We start from the raw sequence: 22,352 nt of genomic DNA, 5'->3' as shown, positions 1-22,352 counted from the left end.
AACGTTTAACGACTTATGATATCCAAAGTTTTCTAAATAAAATTCAAAAGACAAGAAAAGGGTTCATTTGAGCAAAAAAAATAAAATTTGTAATATGAAGACAATTTTTCACAAGACCTTCTTGTAAAAGGGATTGCTTTTGAGTAGCTTGAGCACGCTGTGAATTGGGGTTGGTTTGCATATTTTTAAAAGCCAATTAAAAGGACTCATTTTTATTCAGCAAAACATTTACCAAAAAGGGAAAGTAAACACAATTTAGTAGAAATAAGCGAGCAAGTGTATTTTTCTCTTTTTATTAACAAGTTTACGATTTTTAATCTTCTTCGAAAACAATGTTTTCGATATAATTTGCCAGTCAATTTTAAATGTAACTAAATAAGTACTTGCATACTTACAGGGTGACCCGATAAGTTTTTAAAAGTCTTCGTTAAACTCTTTACAATGGAACAGTTGATGTTATTTTTTATTAACTGAAAGCTTTTTCTATTTGTTAATTTATCGAAGAATTCCGTGTAGGTGAACATGATTGTGATTATAATAAATGAGTAATTAACCCTCCGCTTTTCAAACATTTCTAGCTCTCTGTCATTTTCTCTTATATGCGCGCGCATCTTAGTAGCTATTCCTAATGGACGTCTTATTCTAATTATGGTTTTATTTAAAATCGGCACTCCAGTTAAATTTTCTGTCAAGCATAGATAGAACAGTACCGGTCTAGGATTGTGGACCACGTGTCCACTGACGTTACAACATCTGGTTACATTGCAGATATTTTATTCTATTGCTATTAAAAGTCAAAATAACTTTTATTTATTTCCATTTGGTACATTTGTTGTTGTTGTGATATATTTTAGATAATCATCATCATATATAACGGGGGTCCTACGGCGATTGCCGCTTCCCGCATTTCAGCCTCTATCTTTTCCTATCTCTCCAATCTTCCTCTTCTTAGCCTCTAGATTGCATTGTTTTTGTAATTTCTCTTCTCCAGGAATTTAATGGTCTTCCAATTTTCCTTCTTTCTGGCGGAACATACATTAAGGCTTTCTTTGGCCACCGCTCCTCCTCCATTCTCATCACGTGACCATACCATTGTAACTGCCTTCTTTGTATTCTATCTGAAAGAGTATCTCTAATTCCTGTACGGTTTCGTATTTCCTCATTCCTGATTCTTTCCATTCTCGATACTCGACATGACCTTCTAAGATAATCCATTTCCACAACGTCTACTTTATCTCGTTCATTCTTTGTCATCGTCCAACATTCGGCACCATATGTGGTAATTGGTTCTACAATTGCTCTGCATACGCGAAGTTTGGTATGCATCTTTATTTTATTAGACCACAGTAATGAATTCAGTATTCGGATGCATTCTTGGGTTATTCGGTTTTGTACATCTATCTTAACTCTGCCATCTACTGATATGATGCTTCCTAGATATTTATACTGGTTGCAGCCTTTTATGACTGCGTTTTCAAGCCTCAGATCTGTGGTATTTCCTCCAATTTTTAAATATTCTGTTTTGCTTATGTTTACAGTAAGCCCCCATTTGGCATATTCCTCAAATAATTTTCGATTCATATAATTTATATCTTCCTCATCGGTTGCAACCACCACCTGATCATCTGCAAACAACAATGTATACAGAGTTTCTTGTCTCACTTCGATGCCCATAAATCTACATTGATTTCTCCAATTCCTCAATGCTTCTTGGACGTATATTTTAAAGAGTGTCGGTGACAAACAGCATCCTTGCTTTAGGCCTTTAGTGACTTTAAATTTATTTGAGGTTCTGGTTCCAATTTTTACACAACTAACTGCATTTTCGTACAATTTATATATCGCTCGGATATACGTCGAATTCAATCCGGACCTTTCGAGGACCTCAAACATTTTCTTTAACGGGACACTATCATATGCTTTTTCAAGGTCTATAACTACCAAATGGGTCTCTCTCCTTTTTTCGACACGCTTTTCAATTATTTGTCGTAGGATCAATATATTGTCAAGGCAGGATCTTCCGGTACGAAAGCCGCTTTGTTCTTCAATATCTTGTATCTGTCTTTCGACCCTCTTCTTTAATATTCTGCCGTACAACCGGCCCACAGAGCTCGTCACACTAATACCTCTTATATTTTAGATAATACTATGTCTTACAATAAAAGAGGGTAGAACGAAGAAACGATTTGGAAGTTTGGTCTCAATGGTTTGAGGAAATATCAAGTGTGACAGAGAAAGACTGTGATAATGTATGCAATGATAATGTCGATGTGGATGTGAATTTTACTGAAAGGACTGGAACGTCACACGATTCTGATAAAGCACGTCCTTCAAATTTTTACATGAAAAAAAAAAAAATTACCATATGGAAAAATAGATCCATTTTACAAGTTCGTGTCCGTTCTCATAGTATTATTAAACTTATGCCCAGTTGAAACTGAAATTGATTGCCTGAAGTTATTTATGAATGAAACAGTTATTAGAGTAGAAATACCTCGAGAAATATTTTTATTGAAAAGATACGGAGCAATCACCAAAGAAATCAAGAAATGAAACTGAAATTCGTCCTTGTATTGGGACGTTGATCTTGATTGGTACTCTTAGAATGTTAAAAAAAAATAACATAGAATATGGGATAATTCTTAAGGATCTGTGGTCGAGTCATGATACCTGGCAATGAGCAAGAAAAGATTTCGATTTCTCATAAGATGTCTACGGTTCAATCATATGGAGACAAAAAGAGAGCGAAGAGAAATTCACACACTTGCACTCACTAGAGAACTTCTGGAAATATTTTTGGTACATTTCCAAAACAACTTAATTGCTAGTGAGTTTATTACAGTAGATGAACAACTATTAGATTTTAGGGGACGTTGTGCGTTTAAGCAATATATCCTAATGGAGCCAGCCAAATATGACATTAAAACATTTACTCTGGTAAATGCAAAAACGTTTTACACATATCACTTGCAAACTTACGTGGGAACTGAGCCAGAAGGTCCATAGAAATTGCTCTTCAGTTGGAAGAGCCCATCCCAGGTACCGAGCTCGGTATATATAGGCACTGTAAGAAAAAACAGACTAGACGTTCCTTAAGAATTTATGCTTCAGAAAATTTGGGAAGTTAAGTTTGGTTTCCAAGCTGACTGTACTATGGTGAAGGAAAACTAAGTCGATGGTATTGATATCCTCCATGCTCAATGATGATGCTATAAATGAAGATACAGGCGATGATATAAAGTCAGTAATGATAACTGATTATTAATGATCAGTAATGACCAAAATCGACGTGGATATGGTCGATCAATTGTGTCAGAATTAGAACGTCTCAAGAAATACACGCCGTGGGCCAACGGTTGTGTTTTACAATTTATTGAATATTTCTGTCATAAACGCCCTCTGCGTGTATAAAGTTAATCATTCCTAACAGAAAATAAAACGCAGTAACTTTCTTGAGAAATGTGCTCGTTGACAAATAAATAAATAGCATTGAGTAAGGTCTCATTGTCACAAGACATGTTTTTGTGTATTTTTGTTTTGTTACATTTTCTATTTGTTATTAAGATAAATTTTAATAGCAAAACTTTATTATTTTTTTTTATATTATTAAATGTAAATTTTGATCAACTGACTGGTCCATTGTATTTCACATTTTTTTTATTTAAAAGTAAATGTATACTTGTGTGGGCAGTACTGCTGCTAACATTATTTCTTGTGTTGCTTATTTTGATTTCTATTGATAAGTTTTCAGAAAATAAATTTATTTTTATACATAAATTTTATAACATTAATAAACTTTTCAAAAAGTAAGTAGTGTTTCATTAAGTATTTACAAGGGTTTACATTGTGAAAAAACAGGATGAATTTAAAAAATAAATTTTATATACCAAAAATTTAAATAATTAATTATTTTTATACGTTTTATAAAGGATACTTATTACAAGATTTACAACAATAAATTCCTGATTGAAAAATGGACTTGCCACAATTAACTTCAGAGGCAGATTTTAAAATTATGTCTGGTTTGAAGACAATTTGGAATAAGTGACAATCATATTTTATGTTGGAAGAGATCAAATGGTAAAATTTAATAAAAAATATTAGGAATTGATCATCAAACAATTTTTCTTATTACAACAAAGCTAGCATGTCATAAATTAGTTTAACAATTGGTTTGTAAAGATATATTTATACCTTCAAGAGTAAAAGCTATAAGCAACATTAAAGATTCAAAACCAAATTAAAAAAATATATCTGTTGTTAAATATAAAGCAATTTTTAAAATTTAATAATTTTTATTTGTTTGAGAATTGTAGATTGTATGAACACTATTATTCTATTTTTTATACTCCTCTATAAACATAATGTTGCTTGGAGTTAATAAATCAACAAACAAATATTTCTTTAAAGGTTTACACTTCAACTGGCTCAAGTACAAAATTTGATTGATGTCACAGATCCAAATTTGTGTGTGTGTGTAGATAGTGGATGGCATTAGAACTTGTCTATTTGCCACAGAATATTTGTTTTTTTTTTTATTATTATTAAGGATAGGATAGGGATAAAAACATGGCCACTCGTTTCTTGTCTAGGGACCCATCAAGACATTTTTATTAAGACAAACTAGACTAGGTCACGGGCAGGGGGTATTAACAAATGGGGTAAAACAGAGGTTTGGATTCTAATTACATAATGTTTGTAAACACATATTTATATCCACATAATATATACACATATATACATATATATATACACATATTTAACCATACATGAGCTTAATATCTATTTTTGCTTCTAAAACAAACTTGATTAAAAGGTTGTATATTTCTTTCTCTTGTTGTGCTAATAAAGTAGGAATGTTAGTTGGTAGACTTACAAACTTTTTCAGTTCTTGGTACAGCATATCTGTATGTGTAGTATATTTTTGACAATCTAAGAAAACGTGATTTATATCGGCTAAAGGTTTTTCTGGACAGTGAGGACAACACGGAGAATCTAAGATACCAATCCTAAACAAATGTGCTGGAAAGCGACGATGATTAAGTTTTAAACGTGATATAATTGATGACTTATATCTATTATAATCCCACGAATTGATGTAAGGAATGTTTGTCGGTAAAACCGGTTGAAGTTTAAAATAGAGGTTCTCTGATGTAGTTGAAAATTTACTGTACTGAGTTTCCCATCTAACCCTTACAACAGCCTTATATAAATCAATAAGATCTGATGGGTTGCACATGTTTACTTTCAATTCTGAGTCAAGTGCTTTTTTAGCTGCGATAAAAACTGATTCATTCCCAGTTATCCCTGAATGACCTCTAACCCAGACTAATGTAACTCGTACACCATACTCCTGCAGTTTATATAGACTATTTTTTATAGATAGAAGAATATTTTTATTATAATGATTAAAAGGAGGGCTTTTAATGGCGTTCAAAACTGAGAGAGAGTCTGTTACAATTACCACAGATAAAGGTAAATTCATCTCGCACCAATCTAAAGCTTTCCTAATAGCTATAGTTTCTGCACTGAAAATCGATAAATAATGAGGGACTTGATATTGCGCAACATGGTTAATATTAGAAACTAAAAATGCACAGCCTGTTTTAAATCTTTTTTTTGATCCATCCGTATAGATGATGATTTTATTCTCTCCTAAATTACAGAGTATAGATTTGAAAATTAATTTTGATAGAAATATATTATCTGGATAGTTTGGAATTATAATGGTTGGTTTAAATATTAAGGCTGCAAAATCGATTTCGTAAATAGGATATTTTTTTTAGGATCCAAATTTATCTTTCACCATATTCATTCATTATTTTATTTTCACAAGAATAAATGTTACACCCCTTCATTAACATCAATAAAGTACTTTATGAGTAATACTTCTCAACTTCTTTAATAAGAGAGTATTGAAAATTTGTTAAAGCAGCACATAACTGAAATATTACTTGAGACATGTAAAAATTTGGAATTTGCTGCAATATGCTGTAACACTTTATTCTTCGGATCGCCCTCTAACATGTACCCTAGTTTTTGCTATGGGGTCTGTTTGGTTTGGCTCTGTAAACTGAGGAGCACTTAGGAAAGGAGGAATATTTAAGTGTACCCCTCAGGCAATAAATTTTTAATTAAGAAACCTTTATCCGCTAGAATAACATCACCATAGCTCATTTGGTCTAGAATACCACAGTTTTTAACTATTTTTTTTATCTTAAGTGGATCCAGGATAGGCACTGCTGACATATGTGATGACACCATTTGGTGCTATTTCTACAAGAACCTTCCAGGTGTTATGATGCTTATAAGAACTGTATGTTAATTTTTTTTCCATGCTGGTAGGAGTAACTGAGTATACTTCTGTACAATCTAAAATGATTCTACAATTTCTATATAATGAAAATGCAGTTAAAAGGCATGCTTCATTTTTTTTTCTTGCGGGTATCTTTTCCATCTGTTGTCATAAGATTTCATCCAACACATTTTTTATTTATTTATTCCATGAAAGTACAAATATCACTTATAAAAAAATGCTAAATATAGAATTACAGACCCTGAGCGAAAGCTATGTGGGTCAAATTAGAAAAAGTATAAAATACAAACACTACTTTAACACATTAAAAATTTTTTAATACGAAGATGAGGTTCAACTGTGCAAACAACTTGTATATGGTGTACAGATATTATCAATATTGATATTTATATAACAGATGCATTACTTCTTTCTGGTAGAGATATAGCCACTTTTTGTGTGCATTGATGTGGATGGACCTGGTTCAGGACTATTTGTTGATGGCCAGCTGCTTAATCTACAATATCAACTGAAGAATGAAGTTGCCCTTTCATCTAAGGAGGAATTTATTTGCTGAGCCTGTCTTTTGCCAAAAAAGTATTCCTATTAGATTAAGATATTCATTTAAATCCAAGTTTAAGCTTACCATTTTTCTGGGGTGGAGAACAGAAACTTTCTCTTTATGTTATGCTCAAAAATTGTAGGTCAATTTTTCCTATCTTGGTCCACAAAATGACAACTAAAAACTAACGAGTACTTAGGTGGTTCTCTATCTTGCTTCCTGAAAACAGACCAAAATAAATTTAGCCTAACATACAAAGGGCACAATTACATTTTCAATTATCTTTAAAAATCATGCCAGATACATAGTATAAATCTGAAAAGATAATCGCAGAATATCTAAAATATAAGCAATATTAAAACAAACTAATAACTACTTTTACCTTATGAGATTTATCCACTTTTGATTCTCTGAAATTTTGCAAGGGAATACAAAAAACTTGCATGTGTTTTGCTTACTGTAATGTTTACAATTTGGAGAAAAGCACATAACCATTTTATTAATAATAGGATGGACGTAATAATAAAATAACGCCCTTATAAAACAAATAACTTTAGTACTTTCATGAGATAAAATTACTGGCACCTAAAAAAGAATAAAACATAAATTTAAATATTTTTTAGCTTCGTAAATAATTTAAATGATTTATTGATTAATTTTGAAATATCCTGATATAAAAACAACAACAAAATACCTTGAAATAACGAAAAAATAATTAAAGTTTTAATCTAACACAACATTTCCAACTTCTTATGGGAGAAATACATTTGCAAAAGCAGATTTGTTTGGACGCCAGAATAATTTTTACTGAATTGAATAGCACTGGTTCCGACTAAAACATGACTGAACGTCTGCGCGAACGAGATGCGCGTACATATTGTTTCATAGAGAGTGGGCATTCTGATTGTTTCTTATTCTGTGGTTTAGTATTAACTATGAAACTAAGATATTTTGCAAACTTTTTATATAGGTATTATTTGGCGATTTATTCTCATTAAAATATTTTGAATTCTATTATTTGTGAAGTTGGCATGATTCAATCTAATTTCCCATTTTTGAGTCCAGCGGTGTATTTTCTTAATAATTGAGATTTGAAATTTCCTCTAAAAATATTTGAAAGTTTGTTTCGATTGACTAAAAGAAATCTTATTTAAATATATAATATTTTAAATGTTTATAAATTTGCGCTGGATGACACTAGCAATTTAGTGACCTACTTGACCTCGATCTTGTAGACAATTAGAAATATTTTGAGTGAAATTCTGAGAGGTGTTGTATCCTCAGATGGTGTGGGTTGGTTTTCTGTAGACTTTAGTTACATGTACTAAACTCCTTTTACCCTATGAAGGCCGATATGTAATTAAGATATGATCAGTGGGCCTCAAACAGTGGGACGTTAATATTTAATTCCGATCTCTTGAAAAGTAAAAATATTTAATTTCCTGTATTTTATGTTCAATAATAATATTGGATTTTACAATATGTATAATATTGTAATATTATATACACAATATGTATATACAGGGCGGTTAAAAGAAGTGGGACGGAATATTTCGAATAATCGAAATTATTTGTCGACATCAAATGTTCATCAAGGTCTCTATAAATCTCTATTTTGCGTAGAGTGAAAATTATACGAATGGTTTTGCATGCAGTTAAATTGGAAAATACTTGCCAAGTTGCTGGTATGTCAAAATTTGAATAAAATACATCCAAGACTTTACTTTCTGCAGACACTGTATTAAATATAACCTTGAAACAAATTGACACTAAATCACTTTCGAGTTTTCAGCAAAACAAAAGGTTTAAACATGTGTAGTCCAGTAATTAATACCAAAGCTATTGAGAGTATGAAGTCCAGTAATTAGACCGAAAGTACTTTATCGTTTAACTTAAACACGCCACAAAGTCCGAATTGAATTTCCGAAACACTTTTTTGTTTTTTCTTTTTAGCAAACGATTTGTCCTACTCACTGTCTGATATTTCACTAGCAGAGTCGTCACTATCTGAATTGTCTATCTGAATAATTAGAGGCCGGACCTCATCTATAACTCGTTCGGTTTGAAAAGACTAAACGATTATGTCTTCCGTATGTCTAATACAATTTTGCCATTGTTCTGCCTTTATTTGTTCAAGCGATTCTTTCCATAAACCATGAACGCTAGCGTCATCTTTTGTTTTGGATGCATGTTTGTCATAAAAATTTTTGGCTATACCCCAAACTAACTCAATTGCATTATAGTGGCAATGGTAGGGCGGAAGTCGAAGAACTTCTTGTCCATATTTAAGAGCCATTTGGTCAGTAATAAATTTTTTTTGAATTTTGTGCTCTCCACACCTTTGAAGTAAATCGACTTTTAAAAATATGTCACTGTAATAAATTTTCTTTTCTGTCAACCACAACTTTATTTCTTCTTTTGTCCAGCTACTTGAAGGAAATCTCTCTTCTACTCTTGAGTGGTAGGATGCATTATCCAATACTATTATGGATGGTCGCTCCAATTTTTTTAACAAATTTTCTTCAAACCATTCTTCAAAAATATTTGCATCCATATATCACACCTGTATTCTTTGTGGACGAAAAAATTAAACTAGCGTCAGGAATAAAACCCTTATCATTTCCAGCATGAAGTATAATGTAGCGTTTACCATTACCGGAACGACTAGAAGAATAACATTTCGTGGTGCCATCTTGCCAAGATGATTTTGACATATTTCCTTTAGCGAAAATCCAAGTTTCGTCTAAAAATACAACTTGCCTCGGACTATCAGACATTTTATTGTTCATGAATTTTCTTAAAAAATGCCACCGTGTTGAAACAACATTAGAGAGTTCACACAATACTTGTCTATTATTTGTCTTTTTATATCGAAAACCTAAATGTTTTAACACTCTCCACAAACTTGTTAAACTCATATCACACAGTTCCTTGTCTTTTATTTTTTGTAACACAGCATTAACTGTTACATGTTCTTTGGCTTGATACATATTATATATAATATTTTTAATTGCCAGTTTAATTGACTGGTGCAAATCTAAAGTTTTTGGATGTTGGCGATTTCTCTTGCTTACTTTATTTATTTCATCCTCACTCATGTTATTAATTCTTCGGAATGTCCTCTCTGAGATACCGCAAGCATCGCATGTACGTTTCTGAACTGCCATAACAGATGTCAATGGACCCATATTATTTTTTTCCAAATTGAAATAACTTTCGACTTTTAGAACTAAACGCCGTTCCTCTGGAGATAACACTCTACGTTTCGACTGTATTTTATTTTCTTCCAAATTACTCATGTTGCTTTAAAGTACCGCTTCACTACACTACTATAAATAATAGGTACTTATATACAACTACTACACCCTAAAAAGGACGAGGGTTGTACAACAGATGAAACAATCGAACACAAATTATTTAACAGCCAATGCTAAACAAGCATAAACACTGTATTTATTGTGATTGCAAAACCGTTCGCATGTTTTAAATAAGGTTTTTGGTGATTATGTATTTTGTTAAATTATTAAAACACAAAAATACAACCCACGACCATCAATTAATTTTTAACGATAAACAGAAGAGAAATATGATGACGTTTGAATTTGATCTACTTTGTCGATGACAGTGTCGTTAACAGAAAGATATTTTAAACAGCATGAATTATTTTTCAATGATTGTGTGGATTTAAGAAATACATTACTAACAAATTTTTTAAGTGTGTATAAAATATTAACTGTCTTTTTTCCTGAGATTACAATTATTATGACACATGGTATTTACTCCTTATTTTTCAAATAATATATGTTCTTGTAAATGCATAACTTTAATAATTATTGGGTAAACCTACATTATACGATACGTCAGAAGAAATTAAAAAAAAATTAACATTGCAATAAAATTATAAACCAATAAACAATAACTTGTTGAGCAGTGCTGATTGAAACAACAGAGCAGTAAAATTTTATTCATAAAGGTAGTGTAAAATATATCGCCGCTTATCTGGTCCGCTAGTAATAAAGTTACCAGCATTTAATGGCAAAGCGGTCTTCTTAGGTGAAAAATCCTACTTTTTTGTGAACACATTTAGAAATGGTACTGAGTTTTTTTATTACTGATAAAATAAATCGTATTTTAAAACTGTCTTACCTTGATTACTCGTGTTTCAGGAAATAGTAATTTAGTTAAAATAGACAAACATAAAAAACTCACAAAATAAATAAGTTATACAAAAAGTATTATCAGTATAACATTTAACAAAAAACTTAAATTAATTGTAAGAGATATAATGCTAAAAATAAAGCTTCACCTAAAACATCCAATGATTTCCTGCAGCCAACGATTGTAACAGGGAAAGTTAATTAAATGTTATATCACCGTTTAATGGATATTTGTTAGGATTATTTGTTGACAGTGGCTTTCAGTTATATTTTTGGAAGACCATTATGTTACGTGAGATGTCCGTTTTTCAAATTATATAAGAGATCAATACTGTTTGGTATACTGTTTTTAGACAATTAAGCTACAGTATGAGATATGATTACGCAGATAATAATTATTTTTTCTGAACAATAAAAATTTAAATCGAAAGCTAGGTTATATATCTCTATACAAGAATCGTATACAATAATTTGACTGCCTACTTTTTACAAAAGTTTTGGAAATAATTTGGAGGAAGAATTTGCAGTTAATCGGTTCCAACAAGCAAGTAACATTTTTCCAATGACTAGCCGGTCCTCTAATTCTATATCTTTCTAATTTCTTTAGTAAAATTGAGTGGTCCAAACTATTCAAAGCTTTTGACAAATCTAAAAAGATTCCCAGAGAAAGATGTTTATTATCATAACCGGCAATAATCTTTTCCATAAAATTGTAAACAGCATTCCCTAGTTTTGAGAATAGAAAAAGCTCAGAAGCCTCGCACACTGATTCAAATAATTTGGAGAAAGAATGGAGCAGCCTGATTGGATCATAATTTTCCAGAAATTTAAGATCCCTCTTCGTAAAAAAATGTTTCTTCTTATTGTAGTGCCCATCCGTTGAATCCTTCGCCTTCCTGGTCCGCGTTTTTCTTTTAGTTTTCTTTGTAGAATGAATTACAGCAACCCATAACTTTCGCTGTTTCTTATGATATGACCGAGGTATTTAATTTTGGATATTTTTATCGTGGTTAACAGCTCTTTTCCTTTTTGAATTCGCAATAAAACGTGTTGGTTAGTAACGTGGTCGGTATAAGATATCCTTAGGATTCGATGATAAAGCCACATTTCAAAAACCTCAATTTTCTGACAGGCACCCTCTGTGAAAGTCCACAACTCAACTCCGTACAACAGTATAGGAAAGATAATATATAGTACTAAGTTAATTTAAGTTTATTAAAAATAAACTTACTATTTATTGTGGCTTATTCCCATTTAAATAGTAATTACTTTAACGTTTTAACCAACAAACGTTTAATTAATGCTACTTGGTGTGCATAGTTAAGAATGTGCTATTAATAAAATTACACGTTAGTGTTGTTAGCTCTACAGTACAAAATTTTATTAAGATATTTGATATTTCATCATATCTTGAGATATGGTTAATCTTCAACATCTATATTAATAAAAATGAATCGTCGAAATGTGTGTACTGGCACTACTTCAGAATGACTGCACCAAATTAGATAATTCTTTTTTTGTTGTGTTTGTTATCAAAAGGTTTGTGTAATTATAATAATAATAATATGTATAATGTGTGTAAAGATAATTATCATAGAATTGTGCAGAATGACCATAAAAACAGTTTTTCTGTAATTTCAATTCGCAATATAACTAATAGATGGCGCCATACTATAACTAGCAAAGGAAGCTAGGATTAACAAAAATGTCAGTATTGATAGATTGGACATAAGCCATATCACACTAAATATACCGGTTTTTGTTTAATCGCCGAAGTCAAGCAGTGTCGGGTACGGTTAGTACTTGAATGCATGACCGCTTGGTGTTGCCATGTGAAATCTTCATTTTTCCCGACATTTAGGGTACAAGGGTTTAAGATTATGTACCTTCTCGATTTAAGTTAAAAAACACCAACTGGTCAGATTTTTAAAGAGAACACCAATCTTAATCTGCGGATTAAGTCATACTCATGACATTGATACAGCAGCTCAATACTTCACCATACTTGTGCAAAAAGCGGCATGGCAAGCTACACCCCGAACTCAACTCAAACGAACACATACCACAAATGTTTCCCTGCACATTTGCCAACCTATTTCTGAAAAACGTCGTGTGAGGAGAACTTGACAAAGATCTAGATCTAAACATATCAAATTGACTACATAGGCAATGTGGGAGAACAGTGATACCAAGCCAACCCCGGTGATTAGTAAAATTCTAAACCCAGAAAAAGACTTCACTGTCCCACAGTTCCTTGCGATTTTTACTTCTTCGCTTGAAGACCCTTCGATTTAGTGGACCACCCAGAGTTTCAGTAATTACGACCAACTGATAATGTTAACGAATCACTAGGTACCCTGAGAAACCCTGTAATATTGAATATAAATTTTTATATTCTAATAGGACAACCTGTAAATCCAACAACAAACTATGTCTAGAAATAAAATCCAATAAGTTATGAAAGTCGGTTTAATATAAAATTATATAACAAATTCTTGTGTAGATTAGGTAAAATGACATAATGTATTTTAATCATTAAATACCTACATAAAGAAATAAACATTTATATACCCTAAGGATTGGTACCAACCTATTTATACGATAGGACTGGACAATTCTATCCTATCCTTAAACCCTAAAGGTTTTAGTTAGGTTAATTATAGTTGAATTTTAATGTTAATACTAACTTATTTACTGAATACTATTTTTAAATGCAATATTAGAACTTAGTAAAATCCAATCTGTATAAACGATTTATTGCAAAAATGATTGAATAAAACTACTAAAAAACTGCGGATTGGTGAGAAATTTGTTCAGTCATATTGTATATTTTTTATTTTCTTAAAGGCCTTAGCGCGTTACCGAAACCTAGGTTTTTTAAAGAAAAAGAAAGCACAATAGTCTACTTATTGATGTTCTTCGGACTCTTATTAGGTGTCGAATTATTCGTTGGCCTAGATTTCAGCTATGCCCTATGCTGCATTTTATATTGGGTAAAATTTACCTTGCTTTTCCAAAAGTTGTTGTAAAACCATCTACCATTTCACCTTCAGCACTTTAACTTTTTACACAGAACGTGCATACTAAGTTCGTTACACTAGCACTAATATTAACGATTATTAGAATTAATTTTTAACTGCCGGAATTGCGGCATAAACCATTTCATCAACATGACAAGATTTCACTTCGCCAGTCTTCTCTCGAATGTCTTTTTGTTTTTATTTCTTGCTATTAAGTAACCTTGGACGAACCCATCCATATTTTTTGTATAGGCTGCAAAACTAGTTCTGATATTTGGGCGAGACATGTCCATCTCGCTTTAATTCGTATCATACGCAATAGATAACTATTCTTACACTTTAGAAAAAGACCCCTTGATATGACCACAGAAATAATTCCTTTATTAACATTTTAACAGCGGCGTGCTTTATTTTCTTTTTATTAATATTATATTTTATTTAAAAATTTTATCGTTACAGAACCGTAACAGGCAACTTAGAGGAGCCGCGAACAACCAAACCTTCGAACACTACATTACAAATCTTACAGAAAATAACCAAACGTTATTAAAGACGACCAAGAAGCTTAAAAAACCATACACAACTATCCCTCCTATCCGTAAACCAAGTGGCGAATGGGCCTGTTCCAACAAAGAAAAAGCAAACTTCTTTGATAAATATCTTACAAACGCATTTTAAACAGAGCCAGCAGAACCTGATAAAGAAGTGAAAAAACTAATAAGCACAGCATGTCGAATGTCCCTAGCAATTAAAAGTTTTACTCCTATAGAAGTCAAGAAGAAAATAAACAAACTCAATTTACGAAAGGCCCCAGGTTATGATTTAATCTTGGCACAAGTACTACAACAACTTTCATACAAGACCATTGCTTTACTAACAGTTATATTTAACAGCATCTTATAATACTTTCCAAAACTATAGAAATTTGCTAAAATTATTATGATCCTTAAGCCAGGAAATGAGGACAATGAAGTAACATCTTATCGACCCATCATCCTACTTCCAACCGTAAGCAAAGTTTTTGAAAGATTGCTGCTACAAAGGATATACGCAGAACATGAATTACTAACATAACTACCAAAACATCAGTTTGGTTTCTGGGAAAATCACTCAACTACCCATTAAGTCCATCGAATGATAAATAAAATAATAAAAAGTCTTGAAAAAAAAAATACTACAACACTAAATTTCCAATTATCTCACAAGCCTTTAACAAAGTCTGGCCCAGAGGTCTGCTTTACAAAGTAAAAATAGTACTATCCAGTAACTATTTCCTTCTACTTAAATCCTGCATATAAAATAGATATGTTTCTGTAAAATTCAAAGACCGACAATCCAACCTCTGTTCTATCAACTCCGAAGTCCCGCAAAGTAGTGTTCTGGGGCCGCTGCTTTTCTCACTCTACACAGCGGATATACCAGAAACTAATAATACTACAATCGCTTCCTTTGCTGAAGACGTAGCAATACTAGCTGTAAATGAAGATCCCGTACAAGCCTCACAAAACCTGCAACATCATCTAAACATACTCAGTGATTGGCATACAAAATGAAGAACAAAAGTAAGCAAAACAAAATCAACTCAAATAACATTTGCCAACCACCACAACATATGCCCACCTGTATAAATGGAAAATGTAAGAACACCAACAGTAACAGATGCTAGATACATTGGCCTCCATCTTGACTAATGTCTCACTTGGAAGAAACATATCCAGATCAAAAGGAGACAGCTTGACTTAAAACTTCGGAAAGATTGGCTCCTTGATTTAGATTGTAAATAAACATAAAAAAATGTTTACTTAAGAAAAACTTACCAACGCATTAGCTAATTGTATAAATGGTAAACTTGTGACGGGTAGCTCTTTCGAAGCGACAGACTCGGTTAAACACAGGTTGAAATAAAAATAAATCTATTAATTTCAACGCATATACAAAAATAAAAATAAAATGTATTCTTTGTCCCCGTCTGGATCCCGCGAGAGTGAATTTCCCGGCGGACGCCTGTAAAAGAAAAATTATTATTACTAACAAAAAAAAATGGAATACGCGAATTCAATCGCACGCAGACTTATACTCGCTTCCACCTCAATCCAGCGGAAGCGCCAAACGCACTCGCAATATAAAATATTCGGTTGTGCAGATCCACGCTATACTCTGAGTCAGAGTTGACGGTAACGTTCAATGCACGATACCCACGGGTTCTGCTTGATTAAGGACAGAGTATAATCCTCACTACGGAAGTCTCTTTGTCCGGGTCGGCTCGCAGGTTCAATACACAAGCGAGGCAGGGAGCCTAGAGCGTTAGCCACAAGACTCCTTTCATTCCGCCAATCGCTCGCCTTAAATAGACGCTCCGAATCCCACCTCGTCGTTTAGTCGTGGAAATGGATGCGTGATTATCGACACTCCCATGGTTCGAACTGCTGAAAGTTCATCACATCTTTACAAACTTTGGCTATGCATAATATTAAAATTCAAAATAGAACTAACTTATTAACTAAATAGAATTAACAAAGAATGAAATAAAAATAAATCGGTAATAAATAAAATAAACAGCACGAAAAATACAAATATTTCTGTATTTATAATAATTCTTTTTTTTTTTCACTGAAAGTAATCTCCAATATGAAATTTTATATTTGATTTGAGCTGTTAATAGTGAGAGGTAGGAATTTTTGTTTTAGGTTTCTTTAGAAATTATATGTACCTTAAACGTAATCACTTGGTGAAATGGTACTGAGCTGTAATGTTATTTTTCCTTCTAATGTCATACTATTCTTCGTTCACAAATTGTTGAGAGCACGAAATATGCCTCAAACTCATAAAACGGTCGTAAATCATAGGCGTTCCTAAGGTGTTTATTCATTAAATAATAATATAATGTTTTAATACTGTTATATATAATACCGATAATATTTTAATACTAATAAATTTAGCAAAAAAACAATTAAAACTTTCACGACTAATGTTGGTTATTATATTATATTAATAAAAATAAGAATTTAACCATTAACAATTTTGTAAATAAGAATACCTTATCTCTTTGGATATTTAAATACTAATCTTCGCGTTTAATCACTTTACTAGAAAACCTGGAATTCATATCCGAAGGTACTATTCGTTGCAAGATAATTAAGATGGAATTCCCCAGATTTTTAATAATATAATTATATTCGAAACTTAATTTGAAAGGGTGAAGTTATTACGAACGAAAACAATTTTTTTGTTTAGTACGTTTTTGATCGCATGTAATTTACGGCTCGTCGGTGTTTCCGCGTCTACGGCAGTAATTAGCGTCTCGAATATTTCTATTGCGTATTATATGCAGTGCGTGAGTGATTTTTTATTCCATATACCTACGAACATATACGTACCTTTCGCTCGTGCTCGTTTTGTTGGATTGTTTGTGATGGCTTCATCATCAAGTTTTACACCGGTACTGTTGCGTACAGTCGGTAAGTCTGTCTATTCACCAAGAGAGAAGAGTATTGTCCTGAATGTTCACGATGCTCTGGTTTCTCAGAATCCCACAAACACTGTTAGCAACATAGTCGAAAGTTGTGCCAACATGACTGGCGTAGGAGAGTCAACTTTATATAGGTTCCTATCAGAAAGAAAAAAACATGGTATAGCTAACCCAAACACAAACGAACACTTAAAGAGAGGGAAGAAGCCTATTGAAATTGATGAATTTGCCAAAAATAGTATTCGAAGGAAAATTCATGGATTTTTTTTCAAAAAAGAAATACCAAACCTAAACAAAATTTTACAAGAAGTTAGAGACGACCCGGATGAAGTTTTAAAAGAATTAAATTTCCGGTGGGAGAAATCAGACCGAAAATCACTTTTGATTGACCGGCAGGAGAAGATGATGTTGGAAAAGAAATTATCTAAGATTCATACGAAAATTTCGGGCTGAAAAAAGGCCCATCTTCTACCAGGATGAAACGTGGGTAAACTAAGGTCATACTCTAAAAATAATTTGGTCAGATAAAAATATATTAAACTCCAGGCAAGCCTTTATGGAAGGTTGGTCTACTGGTATCTCCCCACCTTCTGGTAAAGGCAGTAAATTAATAGTTTCTCAAATTGGCAGTGAAAAAGGATTTCTTAAGCATGGTTTGTTGGAATTTCATTCCAAAAGCACAAAATACTATCACGAGGAGATGACAGCTGATGTTTTCGAAGAGTATTTTGAGCAAATGATTAAACACATACCACCAAATTCAATTATAGTATTAGATAATGCACCTTATCATTCACGACTAGTAGAAACACTTCTAACGAATGCGTGGAAGAAACAGGATATTCTTGACTGGCTGCGGAATAAGTATCTGCCTTACGAAGATGGAACGGTAAAAGCAGAACTTTTAAAAATTGCCCGGCAACACAAATCTAAGTTCAAGAAATACGTAGTTGACAAAATGGCGGAAAGGCGAAACATCACAGTCTTTAGACTTCCACCCTACCACTGCGAAATAAATCCAATTGAACTCATTTGGGCACAAATGAAAAGTTATGTGGCTAAAAAAAAATACGTCATATAAAATACAAGCTGTACGTGAATTGTTATACGAGTCTTTATAACATATTACAAAACAAAACTGGAAAGATACAGTAAGACATGTAATAGAAGAAGAACAAAAAATGTGGGATCTTAATAACATAATTGATGCGACCGTAGAGATTATTAACCTAATTATTAACCCTCGAGACGACTCGGATTCCGAAGTTGATCCTATTTATTTTGAATTTGAATAGTTTTCTAATCGTAATTATATAAGGTAAGTAATAGTAGTTGTAATCGTAAGGTATTAAAGGGGAAAGCCGCAAAATGTCGCCTGTCAAAATGTTCAATGTGTTTTAAATGTATCCATTTTTTTTTCAAATCCCGAGAAAACTAAAAAGCATTTTTGAAAAATTTAAAGGCAGAATAAAATATTTTTTAGAATAAGTAAAAAGTTTCTTTTGCATGCAATATTTTTAATTAAAAATTATACTATATTTTCTCTTTTATTTTCACCCCTGTTACATAACATATTAAAATAAATATTGTAGACGTTTTCAGGGACTTTCTGCCCTGAGTAATAATGTAATCTTTCATTCTGCGTTTAAATTTTTCAAAAATATTTATTAGTTTTCTCCGGATTCGAAAATAATGGATACATTTAAAACACATTGGAAATTTTGCCAGGCGACATTTGGCGCCTTTTTCCTTAATTAAATAAATGTATCACTTACAAATGGCAAGAAACTTTTTATTTTTAAATAAAATAAATAAGTTGTATTAAAAAATACAATTTACATAAGTACAATTTAAAAAATATATTTATTTAGTTCAAATAAATGTTTCAATCATATACTCTACGACACTGGTCGTTCATCTCTAACCATTCAAAATACCCCCGTAATAGGATTATAAGGTATTGTATTCCTTCAGATATAAGGTGGGTTAGTCGAAAACATCTTAAACCGTCAGTTTTAGGTTGGTTTTTACTATTATATCGTATTACCTATCCTCTCTGTATTTCAGTTTTCTAATTAGGGTTAAACTTGTAGTGAGCTATCAACAAATTGTGAACCGACTATAGTCGCTTATTTCTTGCTTCACATATTTCAGAATCCTGCAGGATTATCAAAAAAATCTAAAATCGTCAGGATTTATCGTAATACACAGATGTCAAAAACTTGTAGTAGTTTTTTTGTTGCTTACACTTAAAGTTCTTTATGAGAATGATTTTCACTTTGTATATTAATATAGGACATATGTATTTATAAACCTTTACTGACGATATATGAATAATGACAATTATACAGAAAATTTTTTGCTTTTAAAAAAAGGATTTAGTATTTTCTATTTTAGCTTATTTAAGCTATTTCTTTTGTTTTTTTAGAGGAATAGATCCTCTTTATGCGTCTGTATTGAGTTTTACGAAATATTTTAAATTACTATTTTTAACCAAATACATATATATCCTCATTGATACAAGAAAAAATTAAAAATGTTCCAATTTAATACCTTTCGAACAATTAAATATTGTGTTCGTTCGTATCGTGGTTAGTAGCTTGTCAATGTAACATCAAATAATCTCAAAACAAAACCAACGCCGCAATATCATCAAACCCTCTCCCGACCTAAAACAGTCCTTTTCGACCCGCAAAGATAACATACATACGACAGTAAAGGTTCATTTAATTATTTACATATTTTATCCCCTTCTTATCTTCTCATTCATTTTGACTAAAACACAACAGCCCTTTACAGATTAATACCAGAACCCTTCGGGAAGATCCGTCACTGTCTGGGATAAATTCTATTCTAGTACACTTCGAGGGAGTTATGCCGACCTTCATTGTCATTGGAAACGCTTGAGACTCTCAACCCGCCCTTTTAGTAGGGAGCCTTGAAACTGTGAAATTCAAGTGTTTTAAATAGATAACGGTGAGTAATTGAGGAGCAATGACATTAATAAAGAAAAAATTCGATAATACTTTAACTGATGTGCTAATATATACATACAATCAATACAGGAATTTCTACGAAAATAAGATAATATCTTGAAAGTAATATTTTATTCAGACAATTTACATCAGGAAAATTAAAAAAAAGATTGGTAAAAGAAAACAAAATTGTATCTAATGTTTTATGATAAAAAGTGGTAGGTGAGGGTATAATACACCAAATTAAAATAAATTAAACAGCTAAAAAGTTCCAGAGATGATTTGAGAAGGCTAAAAGGAGATGAAAAGTTTTTTAATTTCGGGCAAACTTTGACATCCTATCAAAAAATTTCTCATACAAAAGTTGTAGATAATATAAAAATTTACAACTTGTGTTTTATAAAAATTTTAACATAACCTCGAAATTACGAAGAAAATCGTCTTTTTTTCGATGTTTGCAGTTTTTATTTTTTATTTCTGTAAATGTTTTTGTGTAAATCTTGTTAAGGTCGCTGGTTTAATATTTAATTTAAAATAACAAAAAAACTTGGTGTAACTCATTACTGTTATCTGTAGAAATAAAAGCACTTTTGGATTGGAAAACCAATCATCAGCCGCTTCGGCTACGTCGGTATCTGGAACGCCACAAACATCTTTGCCATCCAAAAAGGAAAAGAAGACAAAAAATCCACGGGCAAAACCTTCTCATCCTCCAACGTCTTAAATGGTGAACAATGCTATCAAAGGGCTCAAGATAAGAGGTGGTTCTTCTCTTCAAGCTATCAAGAAGTATATTGCTGCAAATTACAAAGTAGATGCGGAAAAAGTTGCACCGTTCATCAAAAAATATTTAAAAGCTGCAGTTGCTACTGGATCATTGGTGCAAACAAAAGGAAAAGGCGCATCAGGATCTTTCAAGTTAGCGTCTACCTCATCGTCGTCTTCTGGATCTGCAAAGCCTAGTTCCGCAGAAAAAAAGAAAGCTGGAGGAACAACTAAACCGAAAAAAACTGCCGCCGCTGCCAAACGTTCAGCTGCAGGCGAAAAGACAAAATCTGTAAAGAAAGTGACAGGCTAAAAAAGCCGCATCAAAGACAGAGAAAAATCCGGCAAAGCGAAGAAAGAAATCAAGTAAAGGCAGTCCTCCAAAAAATTCAAAGGCACCTAAGCCAAAGACTGCCAAGGCTGCTGCAAGTTCACCAAAAGCTAGAAAAGCTGCTGCTCCTAAGAAGAAGAAGTAATTGGACTAATTAATATCTTCGAATTATTAAAAATAAAGGAATTTTAGTATGGTGTATGGTGTTTGGTATGGATAGTGTTTAGTATGGTGTATGATGGCATTTAAGTATGGTGTATTAATTGTAGCTAGGGTACAAAAATAGTGGCTGTGCGTTGCGACGCGAGGGACGTGTACGTCCTGGTCAAACTGAAGATGTTTACATTGCGATGTCTCGTTTCGACTTGTATTTGTAAGTAGGCAGGGATAAAAAATCCGTATCTAAATATTCTAAGGGGTGGCCGTACTCTACTATAGCAACAAGAAGCGTACCCTAATAAATCAGTATTTTTAAACTTCTTAAACTTAAAGTTTTCTTTGCTTTCGAGGCAATTAACAATAAGTGTATTTCTTTTAACTTAAAATAGATTGCCATGTGTTAGCCAATTTAACAATGAGAACTTACTGAATAGAAGTACAGAGGCTGAGAATTATAATTTTTCTTTTACAGGTACTTAATGTAATTACTATTTGAGATATGTTAATATCTATAGTCGTCTCGTATTTCGGTAAAACTGTGTAAAAATAAATGTATGTGTAATAAAAGCAGGCAATATAAATTAAAATAAAAATACTCTACGAGGAGTAGTTATTAACT

The 22,352-nt window shown here is 32.2% G+C and overlaps 1 pseudogene; it reads left to right on the top strand.

The window, feature by feature from the left end:
- The first annotated feature begins 3,175 nt into the window (after positions 1–3,175).
- On the top strand, positions 3,176–21,719 carry LOC140440887 (uncharacterized; annotated as a pseudogene).
- The last annotated feature ends 633 nt before the right edge of the window (positions 21,720–22,352 follow it).

This window comes from Diabrotica undecimpunctata, chromosome 5 (assembly GCF_040954645.1).
Source record: "Diabrotica undecimpunctata isolate CICGRU chromosome 5, icDiaUnde3, whole genome shotgun sequence".
Classification (NCBI taxonomy): Eukaryota; Metazoa; Arthropoda; class Insecta; order Coleoptera; family Chrysomelidae; genus Diabrotica; species Diabrotica undecimpunctata.
The sequence above is the reverse complement of the archived record's forward strand: the minus strand, read 5'-3'. Positions and strand labels throughout refer to the sequence as shown.